The sequence below is a fragment of the Nicotiana tabacum genome, chromosome 11 (assembly GCF_000715075.1).
Source record: "Nicotiana tabacum cultivar K326 chromosome 11, ASM71507v2, whole genome shotgun sequence".
NCBI classification, from domain to species: Eukaryota; Viridiplantae; Streptophyta; class Magnoliopsida; order Solanales; family Solanaceae; genus Nicotiana; species Nicotiana tabacum.
The window spans coordinates 19102467-19127309 of NC_134090.1; the positions used below are offsets into that span (position 1 = coordinate 19102467).

A 24843-nucleotide genomic window follows, 5' to 3' on the forward strand; every position below is an offset into this window, starting at 1 on the left:
TCCATGGTTATGGTAATGCACTTTGGGTACTTGATTTTGAATTTTGAGTGGTTATGGATTTTGAGCAGGGTGGCTCGAGGTATATAATATGGATCAGCGTTTAGATGAGGTCATTAGGTCTAGAATGGATACTATCGGAATTGATTACAGCATGGTTGGAAGGATATTGTTGTTGATCGGCTTAGAAATTTTCTATAGTTCCTATCGAAGGAGAGGGAGTTCCACAACTTGTTGATATGACGAATGGTTATGAGTTTTTGCATGTTTTTTCATCGTTGGCAGTATATGAAGGTGTTAGAAAAAGGCTTTGTTTGATAAGAGGTTTATTACCGACATTGGGTGTTTTGAGCAGCTACTGTGATTAGAAATTATCTCAATGAGTGTTTGAGTTATGGGGTGTATCGTGTGACTTCATCTTGCGTTATGGCTATGGCTGGATACAGCTTGTTCAAACTTATACAGCATGTATATGTGAGATTCTGATCTTATAGAAAATTCCGGATGTGGAAATTGGATTCTAAGGCTTATGGGCTAGGTTGGATTAAGAAATTTGAGTTATATCGTGTTGTTAGACCTGTATAGGATAGGGTGATGTGGGATCACCCCGGGTATGTGCATGGTAAGGTTACACGGCGATTTGATGGCTTCTGGAATAACTCTGGGCGCGTTCGAGGACAAACGTATGTTTAAGTGGGGAGGATGTAATGACCCGACTTGACGTTTTGAGAATTTGCAATTTGATCGGTTGGTTGATGGCATGAGTAGCTCCATATGATGTAATATGACTTATGTGAATCATCGATTTTAGTTTTCAGGTTATTTGAAATTGATTTGGAAGAATGAATCTCAGCTAGAAGCTTTAAATTTGAAAGATTTGACCAAGTTTTGACTTTTTAGTATTTGACCTTGGATCAGATTTCTGATGGTCCCGTTAGCTACGTTGGGTGATTTTGGACTTAGGAGCGCGTCCGGATTATGGTTTAGAGGTTCGTAATAGAATTTTGATTAAAATGGCGAAAGTTAGAATTTTGAAAAGATTGACCGATAGTGGACTTTTTGATAACGGGGTCGGATTCCGATTCCGGAAGTTGGAGCAGATCCGTAATGTCAAACATGACTTGTGTGCGAAATTTGAGGTCATTCGGACGTGATTTGATGGGTTTCGGCATCTGTTGTGGAAGTTGATGTTTCAAAGTTCAATGATTTTGAATTGACACGTGATTTGTCGTTTAGATGTTGTTATGTGTGTTTTGAGGCCTCGAGTAGGTCCATGTTATGTTATGGGACTTGTTGGTATATTTGGACGGGGTCCCGAGCAGCTCGGGTGAGTTTTAGACAAGGTTTGAATTATTTTCATTCTATGTTGCATTGCTGAGAGATTTCCTTGTGCTGGTATGACCGCACCTGCGGAGTATCGAGCGAAGGTCCGGAGCCGCAAAAGCGAGAGAGGGAGATGGGGGTGTGCAAACTCCTGGAGGGGCCCCTTATGGCCCAAGCGCAATATCAAACCATCTCATGGCATCATCACTAGGATCTCGACCTCATATCAATCAAGTCACCTCGTGGCATACATAACTCAGGCACTCGGCCTCATAATCAATAATAAATGTTTCCGCACAATATAGGACCTCAGCCTTACTCAGTCAAAATCATCACAAGCCACCCGGGCAATAGTAAAATATGATTCTCAGCCCAAAATTATTTAAAAGATCATTTAAGTGTTAAAACAGAGTAAAAATGGCTGAGACGAAAATAGTGAAATACAACATGACTGAGTTCAAGTATAAAGTCAAAACAGTAAGGACATATCAATAAAAGTCCCCTAAGGGTTCAAACAATTGGCATTCAACCCAAATAATGATGATAGCAAGTAGATTTCAGTCATATACGCGGTAAAACAGTCATTCGGGATGGACTAAGTCACAATCCCCAATAGTGCACGACCCCACGCTCGTCATCTTGCGTGTGCGTCAGCTTCATACCCTCAGAACATCATTTACAATCATTACTCACCTCAATCTGGTCAAATCTCTAGCTCGCGACGCCTTTACCCCTTGAATCGGCCTCCACTCGTGTCAAATCTATCCAAAATCAGAACGAGGATGTCAAAATATGCAAAGGGAACGAAGCCCAAGCAAAAATAATCAATTTACAACATAAATCCCGAAATTACCAAAACCCGACCCCCGGGGTCCATGTCTCAGAATTTGATAATTTTTACACCAATAGATTCCTTATCTCCGCACGAGTCCATACATACCAAGAACACTGAAATCGGATTCCAAATGGCCCCTCAAATTCTCATTTTAAAGTCTCTTATTCTTAAGCCCTAATTCCTCAATTTTTGGCTTATATCCCACGATTTATTAGGTAGATTTCACAATAAAATCGAGTTTTAAGTCCATGAATCTTACCTCCAAGTGATTCCTTTAGAATCTCTCTTCAATCCCCTTCAAAAAACTCCAAAAATGACCAACAATGGAAGAAATAAACTCCAAAATCACGGACAAGACGAGTATTTAAACATTCTGCCCAGGCATTAATTCCTTCTTCGCGAACGCGGTCAACGCCTCGCATTAGCGAAGCACAAAATGATTTTGATAAAAAATCCTCTTACGCGAATGCGACATGCCCATCACGAACGCGATGGTTCCTCGGACTTACTCTTCGCGAACGCACTCCCTCTCTCGCGAACGCGATGAACAACTCGACCTCAAACCCAGCTGACCAATTTCCTCTACGCGAACGCGCTCCCCTTCTCGCGAATGCGATGCACAAACATCCATCCCTTCACGAACGCGGAGCCTTCCTCACGAACACGACAGCAGTTTTTCTGCAATTCCGAACAACATGAAATGGTCCGATTGACCACCCGAAACTCACCCGAGGCCTCCGTGACCTCAACAAAACATGCCAAAATATCCCATAACCTCATTCAAACTTGTTCTAACCTTCGGAACGCTCAAAACAATATCGAAACACCAAATTCGCATCGGATTCAAGCCTAAAAATTCCAAAATCTTCTAAATTACGCTTTTGATAAAAAACCCAACCAAACCACCTCCGAATGACTTGAAATTTTGCACACACATCCCAAATGACACAATGGAGCTACTGCAACTCTAGGAATTCTATTCCGACCCTTATATCAAAATCTCACCTACCAACCGGAAATCGTCAAAATATCAACTTCGCCAATTCAAGCCTAAATCTACCCCGAACCTCCAAAACTCATTCCAATCACACTCCTAAGTACCAAATCACCTCCCGAAGCTATCCGAACCATCAGAACTCACATTTGAGCCCTCTAACACATAAGCCAACATCCGGTTGACTTTTCCAACTTAAGCTTCCTCAAAACAGACTAAGTATCTAAAATCTTACCAAAATCATTTCAGATTCGATCCGACGAACCTGATACCACATAACATGGATAAACAAAGCATAAAGAAGCAGAAACGGGGGGAAACAGAGCGGTAACTCATGAGACGACTGGCTGGGTCGTCACACACACATACACACACATATATATATATATATATATATATATATATATATATATATTTATTTATTTATTTATTAGAGGCAGCTGTAGAGTGTTGACGACAGGTTCAATTGAACCCATAACTTTTCACTCTAAGCAAATATTTATATGTACAAATCCTTAAAATTATAAAAACAGTAGATATGAACCCATAACTCTAAAAATATAATGAGTTCAATGCTAAGAATCCATAAAGTATAAATCCTTGATCCACCTCTATGTATAGGATATTCCAAATTCAAAATTTGTGGCTAGAGATATCGATAAACTCAAAATGACATCATATTGAAATAAATTTCACCAGCTAAAGAATCATTTAAATTTTTAGATAGCTGATTAAAGTGAATTTTAAATTAAGGATAATATCACCACTTGCATCATTATAAAGATAATAATTATTGAAATATATATATATAAAAAAAGTTTTAAAAATTAGAATGTCAAAATATAAATATTTTTTGAAAGATAAAACATACCAAATAAGAGTTTAAGTTGTAGTAAAAGAGTTACGTCGTATCCAAATAATTATTCATATTGTGCCAATCTTGGTGCTTTGACATAAATACGAGTTATTATTTTACTTTTTGGCTATTTTAGGTTCCAATGACGCCAATGAGAATGGTGCAAAAATAAAATTATCACTACGGGTTTTGAGAAAATGTTAATATGTTTTCATGCATTGTTTCTTAATTGATATCTAAAGATTATCTAGAAGGTTAAAAATTTTGAGGTTATTTACATATGATTCAAATAACTCGGATATTTAACATGGTTAATGTCAAATATCAAAATGGAGTCATACTGGAAAAAATAATTATTAGCTAAAGAATTTTTTAATTTTTTAGTTGGCCGACTAAAATGAGTTTTGAATTAAGGATAATATTTTCAGTTACATTATTATGAAAATAATTATTATTGAAAAATAAACTTTTAGAAACTGAAATTTTAAAATAGAAATATATTTGAAAGATATCAACACAAAATAAGAGTTCAAGTAGTAGTAAAAGAGTCAAGTTGTATCCAGAGAGTCTTTCATAGTCTCAATCTTTGATTGTTTTGTCATAAATATGAGTTTATTATTTTGCTTTCCGACTAATTTTAGGATCCAATGACACCGACGAGAATGATATCAAAAAAGAAAAAAAATTATATCTAGGAAATTTGAAAAATGGTTAATCTCTTTCACGTAGCGTTTCTTAATTAATATCCAATGAATATCTATATTTAATAGAAAAAGTATAAGTTTTAAGATTATTTACATATAATCCAAATAACTAAAATATATTACATGGTTAGTGTCCGCGCATTCGCGCGGGTAATAATCTTCTATATATAATCAGTTGCTTGGATTTCGAAAGTGTTATTGAATGCTGAAACTTTTGCTGGGTTCCGATTTGAAGAGTTTCTAAGATCTTTTTTTCAATTTCTTTTTTGACTTTTTCTTTGCAGGGTTGAGATTTTTACTAATTTCAAAACCTTTTAATTGGGTGGTCACATTAAACTCTTCCATTACAGGATATCTCCGGTGATATCTCCGGTGATATCACCCACCAGTGATTGTAAGGAGAAGCCATATTATTCTTCTTTCTACTGTCCCTAAAATTTTCTCCCAGATAAAAAAAAAACTCTTTTTCTACCAAATTTCTCGTCAGAAATTTTGGGTTTTTTCTTCCTTGCGGGTTTTTGAAGCTCATTTTCTTGTTAAAAGGGTGGAAAGATCAGATCTTGGGTTGGGGGAATTAAGAATCTTGATTTTGTTTTGAGATTTATAAAGGCATTGCAAACGGAAATCTCATTTACTGCTTTCTGTCCAAAGGTATCCTTTTCTTTTCATTTTGGGGGTTAAGTTCTTGCTTTCTGTAAAAAGACTTCATTTTTATCTGTTAAGGAGTAAGACACAACAATTCCTCTGCCAACATCCCACTGATTGATAGTTGATTGCTGAATCTACGGCTGCTTCGCTGGGTTGTCTTTGTTCATATTGCAAGTGGTGCATCTGTTTCAATTGAAAAAGAGCAATCGTTTTGCTCTGCTTCTTTGCTTACCAGTGGTAGCGGTGATAGCTCCTTCTGGTTTTTGGGTCGTGGTATTTTCTCTGTTTTCAGGAATTCTCGGAGTATTGGAGACAAATTGGGCGCACGAGCACTGGCAAAGGAGAGCAACCTGGGCGAGTGTCAGCAATGGTGGTAGGAAGTGGGCGGGAGCGTACAAATACATCGAGCACAGCAAATCAGCCACAGGTTTTGTTATCGGGAGTTGGTACCTCCTGTTTTACTGTTTCCCTTTTGGTGTTAGCTAAATTACTGTTACTTTACTTCGCAATAGTTAAACCTTTAAACTAGGATACTAGTTACCACGTGTTTCCTTCTAGTTTGATTTGTGTACATTGTGCACTAGCGAGTCTTCTCTAGATTGTTGTAGGTGTAGTGGCTGCAGTCTGGGATGATAGAATAAGGGCATGTCCTCGGGTGGGGCAGAGTGTGGGGTGGGGTTCAGAGGGTGGGTCGGGTAGCAGGGGAGGTAGAGGGGGAAAAGGAGCCTATAGGTTGAGAATCGGGTCATGGAACATAGGTTCACTAACGAGTAAATTCATAGAGTTAGCGAAAATCCCGCAGAAGAGGAAGATTAATATAGCGTGTGTCCAGGAGACTAGGTGGGTCAGATCGAGGGCGAAAAACGTGGATGGGTATAAGTTGTGGTACTCTGGTGTCCTGAGGGGTAAGAATGAAGTGGGTATCCTGGTAGATAGCCATCTTAGGGAGTCCGTGGTAGAGGTCAGGCGGGTGAATGGTAGGCTAATGACTATTAAGTTGGTGGTGGGTGAGGGTACTTTAAATGTCGGTAGCGCGTACGTACCACAAGCAGGCTTGGATGAGGATATTAAAAGGCAATTTTGGGAGGGGTTGGATGAGATTGTTCGTAGTATACCGCCTTCTGAGAGGTTATTCATAGGAGGAGATTTCAATGGTCATATTGGGTTATCTGCAGGTGGGTACACTGAGGTGCATGGCGGATTTGGTTTCGGAGAGCGGAACGGAGGGGGCATTGCGCTGTTGGACTTTGCCAAGGCTTTCGAGCTAGTCATTGCAAACTCGAGTTTTACGAAGCGGGATGAACATTTGGTTACTTACCAAAGTTCGGTGGCGAAGACTCAGATTGACTATCTACTCCTCAGGAGATGCGACAGAAGGTTGTGCGAGGGCTGCAAGGTTATCCCAGGTGAGACCCTCTCAACGCAGCATAGGCTTTTGGTGATGGACATTTGTATTAGGATAAGGAGGAAGAAGAGGTCAGTACAAGGACGCCCCAGGATTAGGTGGGGTGCCTTAACTAAGGATAAAACTAAAGAGTTGGAAGGAAGGTTATCGGCAATGGAAGCTTGGAAAAGTAGTGGGGACGCGAACACAATGTGGTCAACAACGGCGAACTGTATAAGAAAGGCGGCGAGAGAGGTGTTAGGGATATCTACGGGTCACTATGGTGGACACAAATGAGATTGGTGGTGGAATGCAGTTGTCCAAGGTAAACTGGAAGCAAAGAAGACGGCTTATCTAAGGTTAGTAGGGAGCACTGACGAGGAGGAGAAGAGAGAGAACAGTTAAAGGTATAAGGTAGCTAGGAAGGAGGCGAAGATGGTAGTGACGGAGGCTAAGACGATAGCTTTTGCTCGTCTGTATGAGGAGGTAAGGAACAAAGGTGGGGAGAAGAAGTTATTCTGACTCGCTAAGGCGAGAGAGAGGACAACTCGGGATCTGGACCATGTGAGGTGCATAAAAGATGATGACGGCAAAGTTTTGATGGGAGATGACCAGATTAAGAGGAGGTGGTAGACCTACTTTCATAAACTTCTAAGTGAAGAAGGGGATCAGGATATTATACTTGGGGAATTGAGGAATGCCGACAGTCACCATGAAGTAAGTAATTGTAGGGACATTGAGATCGATGAAGTCATGGAGGCAATGCGTAAGATGAGAAGGGGCAGAGCTACCGGGCCAGACGAAATTCCGGTTGAACTGTGGAGGTATGTGGGTAGAGCAGGCTTGGAATGGCTTACTGCATTGTTTAGTGTTATATTCAAGACTAATAGAATGCCTGAAGAGTGGAGGTGGAGTACAATGGTCCCGTTGTATAAGAACAAAGGTGATGTCCAGAGTTGTAACAACTATAGGGGCATCAAATTACTAAGTCATACCATGAAAGTTTGGGAGAGAGTGGTAGAAATGAGAGTGCGAAGGAAGGTATCTATTTCAGACAACCAGTTCGGGTTCATGCCGGGACGATCTACCACAGAAGCTATCCACCTTATTAGGAGGATGGTGGAACAATACAGAGATAAGAAGAAGGATCTCCACATGGTGTTTATTGATCTGGAGAAAGAGTACGATAAGGTTCCTAGGAAGGTCTTATGGAGCTGCTTAGAGGATAAAGGGGTCCCGAGTAACTATATTAGGGTGATTAAAGACATGTATGATGGAGCTAAGACTCGGGTTAGGACAATAGGAGGCGACTCTGAACACTTTCCAGTTATTACGGGGTTGCACCAAGGGTCTGCGCTCAGCCCATTCCTATTTGCCCTGGTGATGGATGCACTGACTCATCATATTCAAGGGGAGGTTCCATGGTGCATGTTATTTACTGATGACATTATTCTAATTGACGAGACAAGAGGCGGCGTCAACGAGAGGCTAGAGATTTGGAGACATGCTCTTGAGTCTAAAGGTTTCAAGTTGAGTAGGACGAAGACGGAATACATCGAGTGCAAATTTGGAGTTGAGCCGACGGAAGCGGGAGTTGAAGTGAGGCTTGACTCTCAAGTCATTCCTAAGAAAGGTAGTTTCAAGTACCTGGGATCGGTTATTCAGGGGATCGGGGAGATTGACGAGGATGTCACACACCGTATAGGGTGGGGTGGGTGAAGTGGAGGTTAGCGTCGGGAGTCTTGTGTGACAAGAAAGTGCCACCGTTACTAAAAGGTAAGTTTTATAGAGCAGTGGTTAGGCCTGCCATGTTGTATGGAACTGAATGTTGGCCGGTAAAGAACTCACACACCCAGAAGATGAAAGTAGCAGAGATGAGGATGTTGAGGTGGATGTGCGGGCATACAAGGATGGATAAGATTAGGAATGAAGATATTCGAGAGAAGGTGGGTGTGGCCCCCATGGAGGACAAGATGCGGGAAGTAAGACTCAGTTTAATCTCACTACGATATTAAGGTAGCAGTGGAGTATATGCGCTATGAGTATTGTGTGTTCTGATCTATGGCTTCGAGCCAAGTTAGGGAGCTTGCTATTGGTCAGCTAATTGTACGGTGGTGTTGCTATGTTGGTTTTGAATTGAGGCATGCTGGCGAGTGGAAATTGAGCCGAAGATGGCACGAGTGAAGGAAAAATTTTAATAAAGGTTATGTGGTGCTTCGTAGATGTGTGAAAATAATAGGATGTCTTGAGCTGTTGTAAAGAATGCTCAACGTATAGAGAAGGAAGATGCTTGATTGTATTGGGAGAAGGTCGTATCATGCGGTGTCAGAGTGCTAATGAGGCACAGGTGGTTTTGTTAGTTGAGCAGGCTAAATGCAAGTTGAATAGAGTGAATGACTCTCGAAAATGGTCCTAATGTGTTCAAGATTCTACATGTAACAATGGGGTATCTTAAAGTAGCATATGTGATTAGGAACCGAGTCTCCATTGGAAGAGGTCAAGACTTGTGGTATTTTTTATGTTAATTATGGGATTCTATGTATTAGTATCTAGAAAGTAAAGGTAACGGATTTAGATTTGCAGGAAGTTCTTCGGAGTGAAGTATGTTGGAACGTGGTGTATCTGGAAATAATTGATAGAGGATTCAATGGCTTATGGGTCTTAGACGGTGTGGTCTTGTGCTTGGGTCTCGTGTGGTAAGCCTGGGTTGAGGAATTGTGGTGCTACATCAAGGAGAAATATCAAGTTGAATATGAATCAGAAGGAAATTTAGATAGATGGAGAAGCTTGATAGTAGACCGGATCGGTATGGTAAAGGTATGATTAATTCTTGGTATGTGTTCGAGGTAATGAGTTCATACAAGTACTTTGTAGCAATGCTCTTGGGTTTTGTTGGCTTGCTTAGCTTGGTCGAGTTAGAAGGATTCCGTCCTGGCAGTTTAATTTATGCAAACGGAATCGAGAGAGTTCTTGTTGATTTCTACCGTGGTTGAAGAGGTACATTTTCTACGAATATGAGAGACATGGGATGTGTAATGATTTTTCTTTTAGATGGGATCGATGGAAGTTCTTGACTAGTGGAGTGCATAGATGTCTGTGGCCCGGAAAGAAGGTAAGGTTTTCATGTATTCTCGGATGGTATGTTATATGTGGTATGTTGTGGAGGACCGAGGCTTGCATGTGTTAGGTTACAGTTTAGTTCAAAAAGGAAGCTCATAAAACACTTAGGCAGTGGGTAGCCTCAGATAATCAAGGAAAATGGTACTACTATTTGAAAGTGATTTGACGAGAGTATATGTTTCAGAAAAAGGGCAATGTGATTAAATGGATGGCACTTCGGTGGTATTGCAGCACTTTCTTGTTAGATGACTGGTGATATTCGGGTTGGCTTGGTAGTACAGGGAAATTTTAGAGTCTATCGTGGAATTATTGAGTATTAAGGTGTGGTATGCTTTCGGACGGCGAAATTAGGATATGATGTGGTGATTCATGTGCCGCATGGATTTGAAGACGGAAGTTCTCATATTCAGGATATGTTGTGATTGTGGATCGTGTGCAATGGCTATCGGGATTTGGGGGCCCGAGTGGACCATTTCTTGTTTGGTATATCAGATTTTGGATATGATATCGGGGTTTAGACTGGATTTCTTAGTGTTGGGTTATTATGGATTATTGCGCTATGGGCTATGCCGGAAATACCACAAGGTGAGTGGCGAGGTGCGTCAGAGTATGCTTTAGTAGAGTGGTTTATGATTCGAAGAACCAGTGGACGGCTGGGAAGGGTTGCTTTTCTTATTTGGGCCTCGTGATGGATGTCAGTGCAGAGGTTGCCATCATTGATTCAGTTCTGATGTTGAGGGACTTTTCGAATGTGTTTCTTGTGGCCGGGCATGTCGTCGGACGGAGTTGTGGATTTCGGTATTGATTTGGTGTCGGGCACTGTATCGTATGACTCCGGCATGAGTTATGGTAGTGGAAGAAGCAGCTTCCGGCTTCCTCGGTAAGGAGTTCATTGGCAGGCTAATGTGGATGCATGTTCTAGTTTGAGTCGACTCGGTTGGCTCCGAATTGTATCGTTGAGGGTTAGGTTGACTCGACCGTTATTGAGCTTATGAGTGGTCGGGAGGTCCATGAGTTGCCTTCTGTGTTGCGGGACATTATGATTTGTTGGTTATGGGCACATATGGTGCGATTCTGTTGGGGTTCATAGTGGAAGTCGAGCGGAAGAATAATTGGGTGTTGCTCAGTGGATGGCATACCGGTTACGTCCTATCGGGTTTGCATAGTATATGCTACTTGTTTCACCGTGGGTGTAATGATCTACTTTGGTTTCAAACATCAAATTGTGCGTGGCTGTCGATTTTGAGCATAGTGACTGGAGGTGTTTCATGTATAACAGTGATTGAATAGGATCGCGCGTTGTAGCGATGCCACGTGGAGATATGACCATTTGGGATGGATTCAGTGTTCTATTTATATGATGTGAGACAGGGTCTCAGCCTTGTGTTGTGATGGTATTGATGAGCTTGAGGTACAGCTCTTTCGTTTGAGTCATTTTTTATAATTTAAGTATGTTCATACTGTTTGTTATTGGTGCGTGTATTATGCAAGTTGTGGCTTAGGCATGTATTGAGGTGTCATATCACCAGAGTGGTGTGTTGGATTCGAGGTGATCGTTGGGGTCATTAATGAATACGATCAGATTTGATTTCAGCTTGTTAGAAGGATAATATCGAGGTTCGGCTCAGAAACCTATTGTGGTATTAGTCAAAAGGGAAGTGGCTTCATGACTGGTTGATCTGAGAAATGGTTATGGTTTGTTGCGTGTTTTATGTATCGTTGGCAGTATATGAAAGTGTTGGAATAAGACCTTAGTTGATAAGAGGTTTCTTATCGGTATTCGGGCACTGTGGGCAACTGCTGTGAATAAAAGTTATTGTTTTGAGTGTTTGGGTTATGTAGTATATCATATTATTGAGGGTTATTACAGCTGGTTCAGGCCTATTCTGAGTATAGATGTGAGGATCGGATCTTGTGTATGATTTCGGAAAGTGCAATGTGGTTCTATGGTTTATGGACTAGATGGATTGTGAAATTTCAGCTATGTTGTGTTATCGGACCTATGCGAGATAGGGTGACGTGGGATCACCCCCGGGTATATTCTTGGTAAGGTCATTCAGCTATTGGTTGGCTTCTAGGATAACTCTGGGTACGCTCGAGGACGAGCATTTGTTTAAGTTAGGGAGGATATGACAACCCAACCCGTCGTCTCTTGAGAACCGCTTCGTTTTTCCCATTTTATGCTTCTTCATATTTCGTTATCGGTATTCGGTGTGTTAGAGTTAAATCGGATTGGTTTTGATAGGAAATGAGACACTGTCTCTTTAAGGAAGGCTTATTTTGGAAAAGTAAACCGGATGTTGACTATTGAGTTAGAGGGCTCGGATGTGATTTCCGGTGATTCGGTTAGCTTCGGGGGATAATTTGTGACTTAGGAGTGTGACCGAAAGTAATTTTGGAGGTCCGGTGTAGAATTAGGCTTAAATTGGCGAAGTTAGTATTTTGGCGACTTCTGGTTGATAGGTGAGATTTTGATCTGAGGGTCGGAATGGAATTCCGAGAGTTGCTGTAGCTCCGTTAAGTGATTTGGGATATGTGTGAAAAATTTCAGGTCATTCGGACGTGATTTGGTTCGGTTTTTGATCGAATTAGTGTTTTGGAAGTTTTAGAAGAACTTAGGCTCGAATTTGAGGTAATTTGATGGTTTTTGGTGTTGTTGAAGTGTTTTGATGATTGGAACGAGGTTGAAAAATGTTTTAGGATGCGTTGGTGCTTTTGGTTGAGGTCCCGGGGGCCTCGGGTGAGTTTTGAGCGAGTACGGACATCCCGGAACTTATAAAATGGATGGGGCAGTCATTGCCGCGCGGGGCGCGGCCCTTTTTTTGCTGGGCGCGGGTGCACGGTCAAGTGCGCGGTCCGCGCGAAATGAAGACCTGCAGGTTGCTGGTCCTACTTCGGAAGATCATATCGTTTGATCCACAAGGAATTTTGAGGTGATTCAAAAACAAAAGTTGTAGCCCTTCGTGTCTAGTTTTTATAAAGTTAACGATATCGCAATTTGGACATCATTAGTGAAAGGTATGGACAAAATACTAAAGCCTGTCCCTGCAGAGCAAGACCTGCACGGCCGCGGTCATTTTTGCGCGGCCCCCGCTGGTTTTGCACGGATCGCGGTCATTTTTGTGCGGTCAGCGGTGTCGGAATCCGAGGGGTACTCTATAAATAAGAGGTTTTGGGTTTTATTTGATATTTTGACCTAGAGAGCTCGGATTTTGGCGATTTTTTGAAGGCTTTTCAAGAAATTGGTTGGGGTAAGTGATTTTATATCAGATTTGGCTAGAATACATAAATCTATCACTAAATTCATCATTTAATTCGTGATTTGAGATGGAATTTGGGAAGAAAATTGTGGAACCTTTCAAAAATGTAAAATGATGATTTGAAGGACCAAATGGTATCGTAATTGGATAATTTTTGTATGGTTGGACTCGTGAGGGTATGAGGATTCTGAAAATGTAAATTGTACTCGATTTCGAGACGTGGGCTCGGGGCTCGGGTTTTGCTAATTTCGAGATTTTTGATATTTTTCGAATATTTTTGCTTGGGCTTTGTTCCCTTAGCATATTGTGACGTATTCGTTCTGATTTTGGATAGATTCGACGCGCGTGGAGGCCAATTCGAGGGGCAAAGGCGTCGCGAGCTAGAGAATTAACCAGTTCGAGGTGAGTAATGGTTGTAAATGATGTCCTGAGGGTTTAAAACCCCAGGCTAGGTAGTGATTTGGAGTTACGAGGTAGTTGTCGACTTCTGCAGCCCCTTATCTCTCTTATCCTCTATCATTTATGTTTTCTTCAGACTGTTGTATCGGATTCCGTACTTTGTAGACCTATAGCAGATTCTGTAGTAGCTCATGACTTGTGACACCCCGGTTTGGGCTGTGTCGGGATGGTTCCTGCTGTTATTATCGTTAAATTCCACAATTTATGAGCATTATATTATATGTTACTACTATTTATGATGGTTAACTGTTTAAAAGAGGTGTTCTGTTTTGGTCTTGCTGGCCTTGTCTTCACGAGAGGCGCCATCACGACCGGGTGCGGGGATTTGGGTCATGACATGTTTCTATTGCTCAAGTAGGAATGTAAACCTAGTAACATGCTTTCTACCCTTTTGATAGCTAAAGCATGCATATTCACCCCTTCCCTTTTCATTAGCCAACCCCATAATTGTTTACAAATTTTTACAGACCAATTGATTGAATTACAAAAAAAGAAGTGTAAAAATAAGAAGTTACAACCATAGGAAGCCTGATCTTGACTTCCTCTCTGAGTTATGTAATGAACCACCTCAAAAGCCAATATTGTTCCAAAGCCTTTCTCATATCTGAGTGTGTCAGAGTTCCCTAAGGACCTCAAAGGATCCCGAGCAGTGCTCACACCTAGATTTGCATAACCAAACAGAATGTGTGCAGTATGGAAGGGCCAGCTCTTATGTGTCCAAGTTCAGTGGGAACTCAAAGGTCCCAAGGCAAGGCTCACACAAAAGGGGCAGAACCTAGATTCTAAGAGTAGGTAAGAGTGCTTGATATAGTTTGAAAAAGAGTTTGTTTTAAAAACTGGACTGGTAAGTCCAGTTTGAAAGTAATCAGTGACAGAGGTGATTGAAAGCAGTTGTAGTAGTAAAAAAAACTCAAACTCCCAAGATGTGATCACACACAGAATCAGTAGTCATACAAAGGTGTTCAAGGGGTTTGGGACACACATACATTTGATTGTAAACACATAACCCCCCCAAGGGTCTTAGGACTAGTTGGACATGCATAGCAATAACTGATACTGGCATGATCACATGCTAGTCAGAAAGAATATAAGCACATTGAAGGGATAAAGACTTGGGATGGCAAGTACACAATAAGCAACTGATAGAGTATGCCTTGAAACACACATAGGGGAAGTGCATTAATCTAAAGGGGAAGGGTATACATTATAGCATGCTAATAATTCATCTTAACAGAACCACAAGCAAGAGTAGACAAAAAATGAAAGAAGCTGAAATAAATTAAAGAAGCATGTTGTTGTTGAAGCTTTAACATTAAACTAGGACATACCGGTAGAGAAAGCAAGGTACAAAAAGGTAAAGCAAGTAGGATTCCACAATATAGCCTTGGCTTTCAGCCGACTAGACAAAGCAGTGGCACAAGTAGTAGTAGAGAAAGAGAGAGTTTTGAGTGTGTAAGTGTGTGTTCTGAACTCAGTAGTTCGTGTCTTAAGAGAAGAGAGGGTAGGGTATTTATAACTTTGAAAATGAGTAGAAAAATAAGGTAACAAGTAAAGTTTTAACACAAACATGGAAATAATCACAATCAGAATCAATTAATACAAGTACTTTTCTTTAATTAAGGAATTAGTTTTCAAACGGATACTGACAGGAATAATTAAGGAAAGAAAAATAATTTGAGAAAGATTGATTTTTGACCATATAGGGGATATTAAAAGTATAGAGTAAATAATTGAGTCTAAGTACAAAATATACTTAATTGGGGAACGGGTTCAGCAAAGGAAAGGAATCAATCCATTTAAACAAAATGAGTGAAACCAGGGGTTTATGAGAAAATATTTGCAATCAGTCGTAACTTGAGGAAATCAAGATCAATCAAGAAAGAATCATGATTCTGCACCTTGCCATATAAATAGAGAAGAATGAACAATAGTATCAGACATGCAAGACCAACCATATTGCCAGAAGAAGCAACACAAACATACAGTAGTAGCAAGAGTAGGCTAGGATTCAGTAGTAAAAGAAACCTACTCAAAGCACAGTAGTCAATAAAGTCGAGTAGTCACATAGAACCAAAGTGAAAAAACCAAACTAACCGCTAAGAAGGTCAGAAATAATTAAAGAAACCTTTAAACTCACAGTAATGAGTGAGGAAAACCCTTTTAAGAAATTAGGGTTTTAACAACAGTCGAGTTAAAAAATGGTAAGAACTCTGAATCAATCTACAAAGAAGATGATCCAAACAAAAAGAACTTAATCGAAACAAGTATTCATACAAACAAACAAAGACAGCTTTAAAACCTGGATAAAACCAAAAATACCTAGGGTTTTAACACGATGAACTAGGTAGAAGAACAAGAACAACATGAACAAACCGTTTAAACATAGTTAAATCATAAAACAACATCGAAAATCGAAGGAGAGATCTTTTAAAAAAAGTTTAAGAAACCCTAATTTGAAAACAAAGAGTCACTTTGAGGGAAAATCGAAGAACCTTTGAGAAAACACCAAGAAGTTCATAACATGCACAGATCTAAGACAGATCTAAAAGAAAATCGGAAAGCTCTTAAAGCTAGGGTTTCAGAGAACCTAGAAAAAGTGAGAAAGACTTTGAAAAGTTACCGATCTAGCCGGAAAAGTCAAGGATCTGACTTGAACAGCCATGGATGGCCGGAAAGAGGCCATGGATAGAAGTCGAGCCAAGACTAGACTAGATCTTTTGAGATCTGTCCATGAAATCATGAAAACAAACAACTAGGAGCCATAGGAGACCAAAAAAGGGTTTTCGATTTTCTTTCAAAGTGACTCTTCGTTTTCAAAATAGGGTTTCTTAGACTCTTTTCAAAGATCTCTTCTCCGATTTTTCAGTAATGTTTTACTTTGTTTTAATGATTTGCTTATATTTTTTCTTCCATCTAGTTCTTCGTGTTAAAAACCCTAAGTGTTTTAGTTTTATCCGAGTTCTGAAGATGCCTTTGTTTGTCTGTGTGTATACTTGTTTTGATTAAGCTCTTTGTGTTTGAATCCTCTTCCCTGTTTGACTTATCTGATTCTGAGTTCTTACTATTGTGAAAACCCTAATTTCTTAAAAAGGTTTTCCTCACTTGTTACTATGAGATCTTTACTTGTTTCTGACTCTCTTTACCTGTTGGACTGGTTTCTTCACTTTGGCTCTACGTGTGAGCCCTAACTATTTGACTTGGTTGACTACTGAGCCCTAGCTTACTCTTGTTACTACTACATGTTTGTATGCATCCAGTTGTTTCTTTTGCCAATGTGTTTGGCCTTGCATGTCTGATATTTCTGTTCATTCTATTTATATGCTGAAGTGCAGAGTCATGATTCTTTCTTGATTATTCTTGATTTCCTCAATATTACGACTGATTGCAAATGGTTCTCTTATAAACCCTAATTTTTACTCATTTGTTTAAAATTGATTGATTCACTTCCTTAATTACTGTGATGTTTTACCTTGCTGAATCATTTCCCAAAATTAAGCATATTTTGTACTTAGACTCAATTATTTACTTCATACTTTTACTGCCCCCTTATATGGCAAGAATCAATCTGTCCCAAATTGATTTCTTTCCTTTATTTTACCCTGTTAGTATCCGTTTGAGCAGTAATTTTAAAGGGAAGTACTTGTATTGATTGATTGTGATTGTGATTGTTTTCATGTCTGTATTAAAACCTTACTTTTTACATTATTCTTTACTCGTTTTCAAAGCTATAAATACCATATCCTCTCTTCTTGAAACACACGAACAATTTGAGTTCAGAACACACACCTACACTCAAAACTCTCTCTTTCTCTACTACTACTTGTGTTATTTCTTTGTCTAGCCGGCTAAAAGCCAAGGCTAGACTGTGGAATCCTTCTTACTTATCCTTTCTGCAATTTGCTTTTCTACTGGTATGTCCTAGTTAATTTTTAAAGCCTCAATAACAACATGTTTCTTTAGTTGCTTCCATTTATTTCACTCTTGCCTACTTCTGCTTATCTTTCTACAGTCAAGTTACATTTTTAGCATGCTGTAATATGCTCTCTTCCCCCTAAGATTAATGCTCCCCTATGTGTGTGCTCTGTCAGTCACTTGTTGTATACTTGCTGTCTTATGAATCCCAAACCCCCATATCCCCTCTATGTGTTTGTGTTCTTTTGGCTGGTTTGTGACCATGCCAGCATCAACTATTGTTGTGCATGACCAAACCAGACTCCTGCTGGGGTTATGTGCTTACAGATAATGTATCCCCAAAATCCCTTGACCCCTTTGTATGACTACTGATTCTATGTAGTTGTGAGTTTTACTACTGCAATTGATTTTAATCACCTCTGTTACTAATTGCTTTCAAAATGGACTATCATTCCAACTTTTTAAATAAATCTCTTTCAACATGTGTTCTGCACTTTCACTATATTCTTAGAATCTAGGTTCTGCCCCTCTTGTGTGAGCCTTGCATTGGGACCCTTGAGCTCCCTCTGAACTTGGACACATAAGGGCTGGCCATTCCACACTGCACTCATTCTGTCTGGTTATGCAAATATGGGTGTGAGCACTGCCCGGGATCCTTTGAGGTCCTTAGGGAACTTTGACACACCCAGGTATGAGAAAGACTTTGAAATATTGGCATTGAAGTGGTTCATTACATAACTCAGAGAGGAAGTCAAGATCAGGCTTCCTTTGGTTGTAGTTTCTTATTTCTGGACTTCTTTTGTCATTCAATCATTTGGTCTGTAATAATTTGTAAACAATGTCAGGGTGATTAGTGAAAAAGGGTGGGTAGCCGTATATTGTGGGTAAATTGGTAGATAACATACCTATAAGGTCTATTTTGATTCAAATATGGTATGTTAGATAACATGCCTATAAGATCTGCTATGGTTTAAAATAAATTTTGCATATTTTACTTTCACATAATTAGAAACTATGTCTATAGGATCTAAATGGATTTAATAATAGAGATCACGCCTATAGGGTTAAAATCAACTTTATAATTAGATATCATGCCTAAAGGGTGTAAAGTAATTGAAGTTCAGTTTTCATTACTGTAATAACCGAAAATTTTATATAAATAAATTAAATCAAGAGTTTTAAAATTTAATTAATTAGTAAGTGGGTCTAATGTATTATTACATCTATTTGATGGATAATAAAGTAGTTGGGATAAAATATATATTGTAAAAATTATATATATATATATATATATATATATATATATATATATATATATATATATATATATATATATATATATATATATATATATTCTGCATTGGCCCACATAAAAAGACCTAATATGGAATGGTCTTAGTTAAATACAAACAAGGAAAAGAAAAGAGTACAAGAGAAATAAAGAATTTTAGTGGACCTTGGACGGCGGAAGACTCAAATTTTCGGAGGAGGATAGCAAAGCTGACAAACAGGTTTTTTTAATTCTCATAGTAGTATATAATATTTATTTATTTATTTATTTATTTGCACATAGTTTATTCGGTAACAAGTATATCAATATTTTGAAGACAAAGGAAATTATATAACAGTGATTGCTTGAAACTTGGTACAAAAAGCTATATTGCCATGGGGGGAAGAAAATTGATGTTCTGTTATGGAGTTTGTTCTTTATATTTTGGGAATAATAATTATCTAGTGATTGGATCCTAATAATTGTGTAATGATTAAATAGTAGTGAATTAGACATAATATACATGGGATTTTAAAACTGATATAGAGAACAATTAATTACTCTTCAGTTCGTTCTCTGATTTTAAATTCGGACCATGATTTTGCAGTGACTATGAGCTTTTAAAGATTAAGTGTAAGGAATTTGAAAATTTAATCATGATTTCATAATTAGGTTCAATGATTGGAAAATGATTAAGAATTGTAAAAAGAAGGTTGGGTGGATTAACACTGTAATGTATTATGTAGCCTAACACGGTTTAGGTATTTTCTTTCACATTCTGTGTTTAACGAATTGTATACGGAGTTTTATTAATTGGACTGGAGGTCGACTTTTATTATTACCTGTCCTTAAATTATGCAAATTATTCTCCTAGACTAATTAGGACGTGTTATTCAATATTTTGGATAGATTACGGCCATTGGAGGCCATTTGGTTGATATTCTAGTCGTTGCAAGGTTGGGGAACTTCTCGTTAGCGAGGTAAGTGAGACTTTAAGATTAGATACTTGCTTTTCTAAAACCCGTTTTGAAAGTGTGTTTTCTCTGCCTGGTCAATGTGTTGGGACAAGCGTGCTCTTGGCAGAGTCAGTGGTCTTAAACTAGCCGCAAATATATTATTTTATGAAGAAAAAATATTATTTTATAAGTTTGATAGTGTGATACGGCTGTGAGCCATGAGGTTGAGTCTTATAGTTTGATTTGGCTGTGAGCCATGATATTGAGTTTGATACGGCTGTGCACCATGATATTGAGTTTGATACGACTGCGCGCCATGATGTTGAGTTTGATACGGCTGCACGCCATGATGTTGAGTTTGATACAGCTATGCGCCATGATGTTGAGTTTGATACGGCTGTGCGCCATAATGTTGAGTTTGATACGGCTGTGCGCCATGATATTGGGGCATTGTGTATGCCTTTGTACATCACTCGAGCATTGTATATGCTCTGTTACATATTTGAGGCATTATGGTGCAGTGGTGGACTCGTAGGTGTGTTGGTAAATTTCTTTCACTGCAATTATGATAAGTCCTTAGTAGGTATCCTAGTTGGTTAATTCTTAATAACTTTGTTGATACACTTATATTGAGTTATTGTATAATTATCATATTTACTATATCATTCATGTTGCAGTGTGTTTGTTTCTAACACTTGTTCCAGAGGTATTTAAAGTGGCGGGTCGAGGATCTTACTGGGTCATATTTACGTATAACTCTCTCCTTACCTGTATCTCTATGCAGATACTGTTGCGGGAGATAAAGTTAGTGGCTGATGAGTTTGTTCGAGTGGATCCTATTGCTAAGGTGAGCCACCGCATTGTTCATGGAGGCTTCGTTTTGGACTTGCTTAGTTCGTGTTAGTTATTTCTTTTTTGGAGGTTTGCATACCCGTCAATAAAACTCATATTACTCTGTTTGATGCTCCATGGTCTTAGCGTGGGATTTGGGATGGAGTTTGATTATTTGAGTGTTTGTTGGTTTTTCTATCAATTGACTAAGGTATTGAGCGGTAATCATTACCTCTTTAATTATCAATAATACTTTAGGCCTGTACTTTTTCTCTCAGTGTTTGTGTGTAAATGGTTAAATGTTAGAGAAAAGAGGTTCTCCTGGCAGGCGGTGTTAGCTGGGTGTCAGTTACGTCTAAGAGGTAGTTTGGGACCTGACAAAGTTGGTATCAGAGCCAGACTTTAAGTCCCGGGTCATGGAGCAGTGTTTGGTAGAGTCTTGTTCATGGGTATGTAGGTGCCCATACTTATGATCTTGAGGCTACTAAGCATTTAGGATGTTTTCCCTTCTTTCATTCCTTGATAGTGCGTTGAGATTACTTGAGTTTGACTTTGGATTGTTTAGTTCGCAGATGACTAGGACACACACACCTTCATCTGCTAGACGTGGTGCTGGACGGGGTACTACCCGAGGTGGTGATCAAGTTGGGGCTCATCAAACTAGAGCTCAGACTAGTAGACAGGCCGCTCATCAACCTGAAGTTGTGAACACGGGTCAATCCCAAGCTACCATGCCAAATCGAGTGAAAGAACAAATGGTTCATGATTCTCCACCATCAGTCCCAGTTGATTTGCCTATTATTACCTTACCTGCAGATGCAGTGGAAAGGTTGTTGAATGTGTTAGAGGCGTTAATGCCTACTCAGGGTGGACTTCCAGCTCCCTAGACTACTTCGTAGGTGCAAGCACAAGTTCAGTTGAATGTTGCAGCTCTTCAGATAGCCCCTCAACAGGTCGTTCAGCCAGTTGCAAATACAGGGCAGTCTAAGGATCTTAAGAATTTCATAGATCTTAAGCCACCAGAGTTCGATGCTACACAGGATTCTATTGAGCCCCAGAAGTTTATTCAGCGTAGTCAGAAGATATTATCTACTTTGGGGCTGAAGGAGACTCGAGGGGTAAAATTTGCTACTTTTATATTTTCAGGATCTGCAGAGTCATGGTGGAATTCAGTTTAGAGAGGTAGACGAGTAGGTTTGCCACCTATTACTTGGTCAGAGTTTTCAACTATGTTTATGGATTGGTTTGTCCCACTAAGCAAGCGAGACCAACATGAGACGTCAGTTCGAGCAACTGCGCTAGGGCAGTATGACAATTACGGAGTATGAAGCTAAGTTCACTTACTTAGCTAGTTATGCACCTTTTCTAGTTGCAGATGAGCATGAGAAGGTGAGGAGTTTCGTAGATGGGCTTGAGCATCGTTATCGGGATCCTGTGGTTAGGGATGTTCGAGGTCGTTCGTACGAAGAGGTAGTGGATACTGCTCTCCGTTATGAGTCTTATCCAGAGAGGGACAGGACCGAGAAAGAGAGCAAACAGGCTCATAGCGTAGGCGGGTTCAGTGGAGCTCCATCTGGGGGCAAGAGTGGTTTTAATCGTGGGCAGTCCAGACCTACTCAGTCAGAGTCAGTGGTGCAGTCTTCTAGGAGTGCTTATCTAGCTAAACAGCGGCAGCAGCAGACACAGAGGAAGGATAATGGCTCATATCAGTCAGGTCAACACCCCAGGTCTTCGAATTGTGGTAGAAATCACAGTGGTCGTTGTTTTGGAACAGATGGGGCTTGTTTTACTTGTGGTCAAAAAGGACATATTGCTAAGTATTGTCCTAGAGGATATTCTGCTACTAGCCATGCTACTCTACAGCGGCAGAGAATGTTTACAGGTACACATAATCAGACTCAACCACCTAGATCCGCTCCGCAGGTTGCTCGTGCACAGGGTCGACAGGGTGCACAGACTACTAAGGGAGTGGGTGGACCTCCGAGATTCTTTACCATGGCTAGACAAGATGCCAAGGCATCTAATGCAGTAGTCACAGGTATTATCACTATCGGTTCTTATGGGGCTTACGCTCTTATTGATCCTGGTTCTACGTATTCATATGTATCTCCATCTTTTTCCATATACTTAGAACGAGGAGTTGAGTCTCTTAATGTGCCTTATATTGTGGTGACCCCAGTGGGGGAGACTATATCTGTGGATAGAGTCTATAGAGACTGTGTAATATTTATTCAGGGTAGGGACACCGTAGTTGATCTACTAGTATTGCCTATGTCCGATGTTGATGTAGTTATGGGTATGGATTGGTTAGCATCATGTTATGCTTCAGTTGATTGTCATTCCAAGCTTATAGGTTTTGATTTTCCTGAAGAACCATGTATACTGTGGAAAGGCATAACTCCTCTGACTCAGGGAAAGATAATATCCTATGTAAAAGCACATCGAATGATTAATAATGGGTGTTTGGGTTTTATTGCTACCGTTCATGTTACACACTTGGAGTATGTTACTATTGATAGTGTTCCAGTGGTCCGAGAATTTGTTGATGTGTTTCCAGAAGATTTACCCGGGCTGCCTCTGACAAGAGAAATTGAGTTCAATATTGATTTGGTGCCAAGAACTCAACCTATCTCTATTCCTCCATACCGTATGGCTCCAGCGAAATTGAGAGAATTAAAGGTTCAACTCCAAGAGCTACTTGATAAGGGATTAATCAGGCCTAGCGTGTCACCTTGGGGTGCACCTGTGTTATTTGTTAAAAAGAAAGATGGCACAATGAGAATGTGTATTGATTACAGGCAGCTGAATAAGGTGACGATTAAGAATAAATATATGTTGCCACGTATTGATGATATATTCGACCAGCTATAGGGTTCAACTCACTTTTTAAAGATTGACCTGAGATCGGGTTACCATCAACCGAGAATTAAGACCGGGGATATATCCAAGACAGTGTTTCGGGCCAGGTACGAGCATTTTGAATTTTTGGTGATGTCCTTCGGACTTACTAATGCCCCCGCAACATTTATAGACCTCATGAATAGGGTATTCAAGCCATTCTTAGATCATTTTGTGATTGTATTTATTGACGACATTTTGGTCTACTCTCGAAGTGAGGCATAACATGAACAACACCTGAGAGTTGTGCTACAGACACTTAGAGAGCGAAAGCTTTATGCCAAGTTCTCAAAGTGTGAATTTTGGTTGGATATAGTTTCCTTTTTGTGACATATGGTGTCACGAGATGGGACTCAAGTTGATCCAAGGAAGATAGAGGCAGTTCGAGATTGGCCTCGACCCACTACTCCTATAGAGATACGTAGCTTCTTAGGCCTAGCCAGATATTATAGAAGGTTTGTTGAGGGTTTCTCAAAGATAGCTATTCCATTGACTCGATTGACTCAGAAGGGTGTTGCATTTCAGTGGTCAAATGAGTGTGAAGAAAGTTTTCCAAAATTGAAGACCGCATTGACTACAGCTCCGATTTTGACACTACCTACAGGTGCAGGGGTTTTACCATTTATTGTGATGCGTCTCGATTCGGTTTGGGTTGTGTGCTGATGCAGAATGGCAAGGTAGTAGCTTATGCTTCTCGATAGCTGAAGAACCATGAAAAAAATTATCCAACTCATGACTTAAAATTAGCTGCAATCGTATTTGCACTTAAGATTTGGCGTCACTATCTTTATTTGAGCCGTGTGAAATCTATACTGATCACAAGAGTCAGCAATATATATTCAAGCAAAGAGATCTGAATCTGAGGTAGAGACGATGGTTAGAATTACTTAAAGATTATGATCTTACTATTTATATCATCCCAGGAAGGCGAATGTGGTGGCAGACGCCTTGAGTAGAAAGTCTATGGGTAGCTTGGCCTGATTTACTGCTCAAGAACGACCTATGGTTATGGATATTCAGGCATTGGCCAATCGAGGAGTGCGTATTGATCATACATTGCCGGGCAAATTACTTGCGGGTTTTGTAGCACAATCATCCTTGGTTGGACAGGTCAAGGCTCGTCAATTTGAAGATCCCCTTCTAGTTAGACTTCGAGATCGAGCGCAAAATGGTGGTATTAAGTCATTTTCTACTGATAATGAAGGTGTGTTACGACGGCATGGTATATTGTGTATCCCCATGGTGGGTGATGTAAAGCAGTTGATTCTTGAAAAGGCTCATAGCTCCCGTTACTCTATCCATCCAGGTGCTACTAAAATGTGTCAAGACTTGCGTGAATTGTACTGGTGGAAAGGTATGAAGTATGATATTCGGAAACATGTAACTGGTTGCTTAA

At 39.8% G+C, this 24843-nt stretch overlaps 1 long non-coding RNA gene across 1 annotated transcript; it reads left to right on the plus strand.

The window, feature by feature from the left end:
• Positions 1 to 18870: 18870 nt before the first annotated feature.
• LOC142166501 (uncharacterized) lies at positions 18871 to 20765 on the plus strand. Its single transcript, XR_012696906.1, has 3 exons — positions 18871 to 19003; positions 19672 to 19742; positions 20503 to 20765. It is a non-coding gene; the product is annotated as an uncharacterized LOC142166501 (long non-coding RNA).
• The last annotated feature ends 4078 nt before the right edge of the window (positions 20766 to 24843 follow it).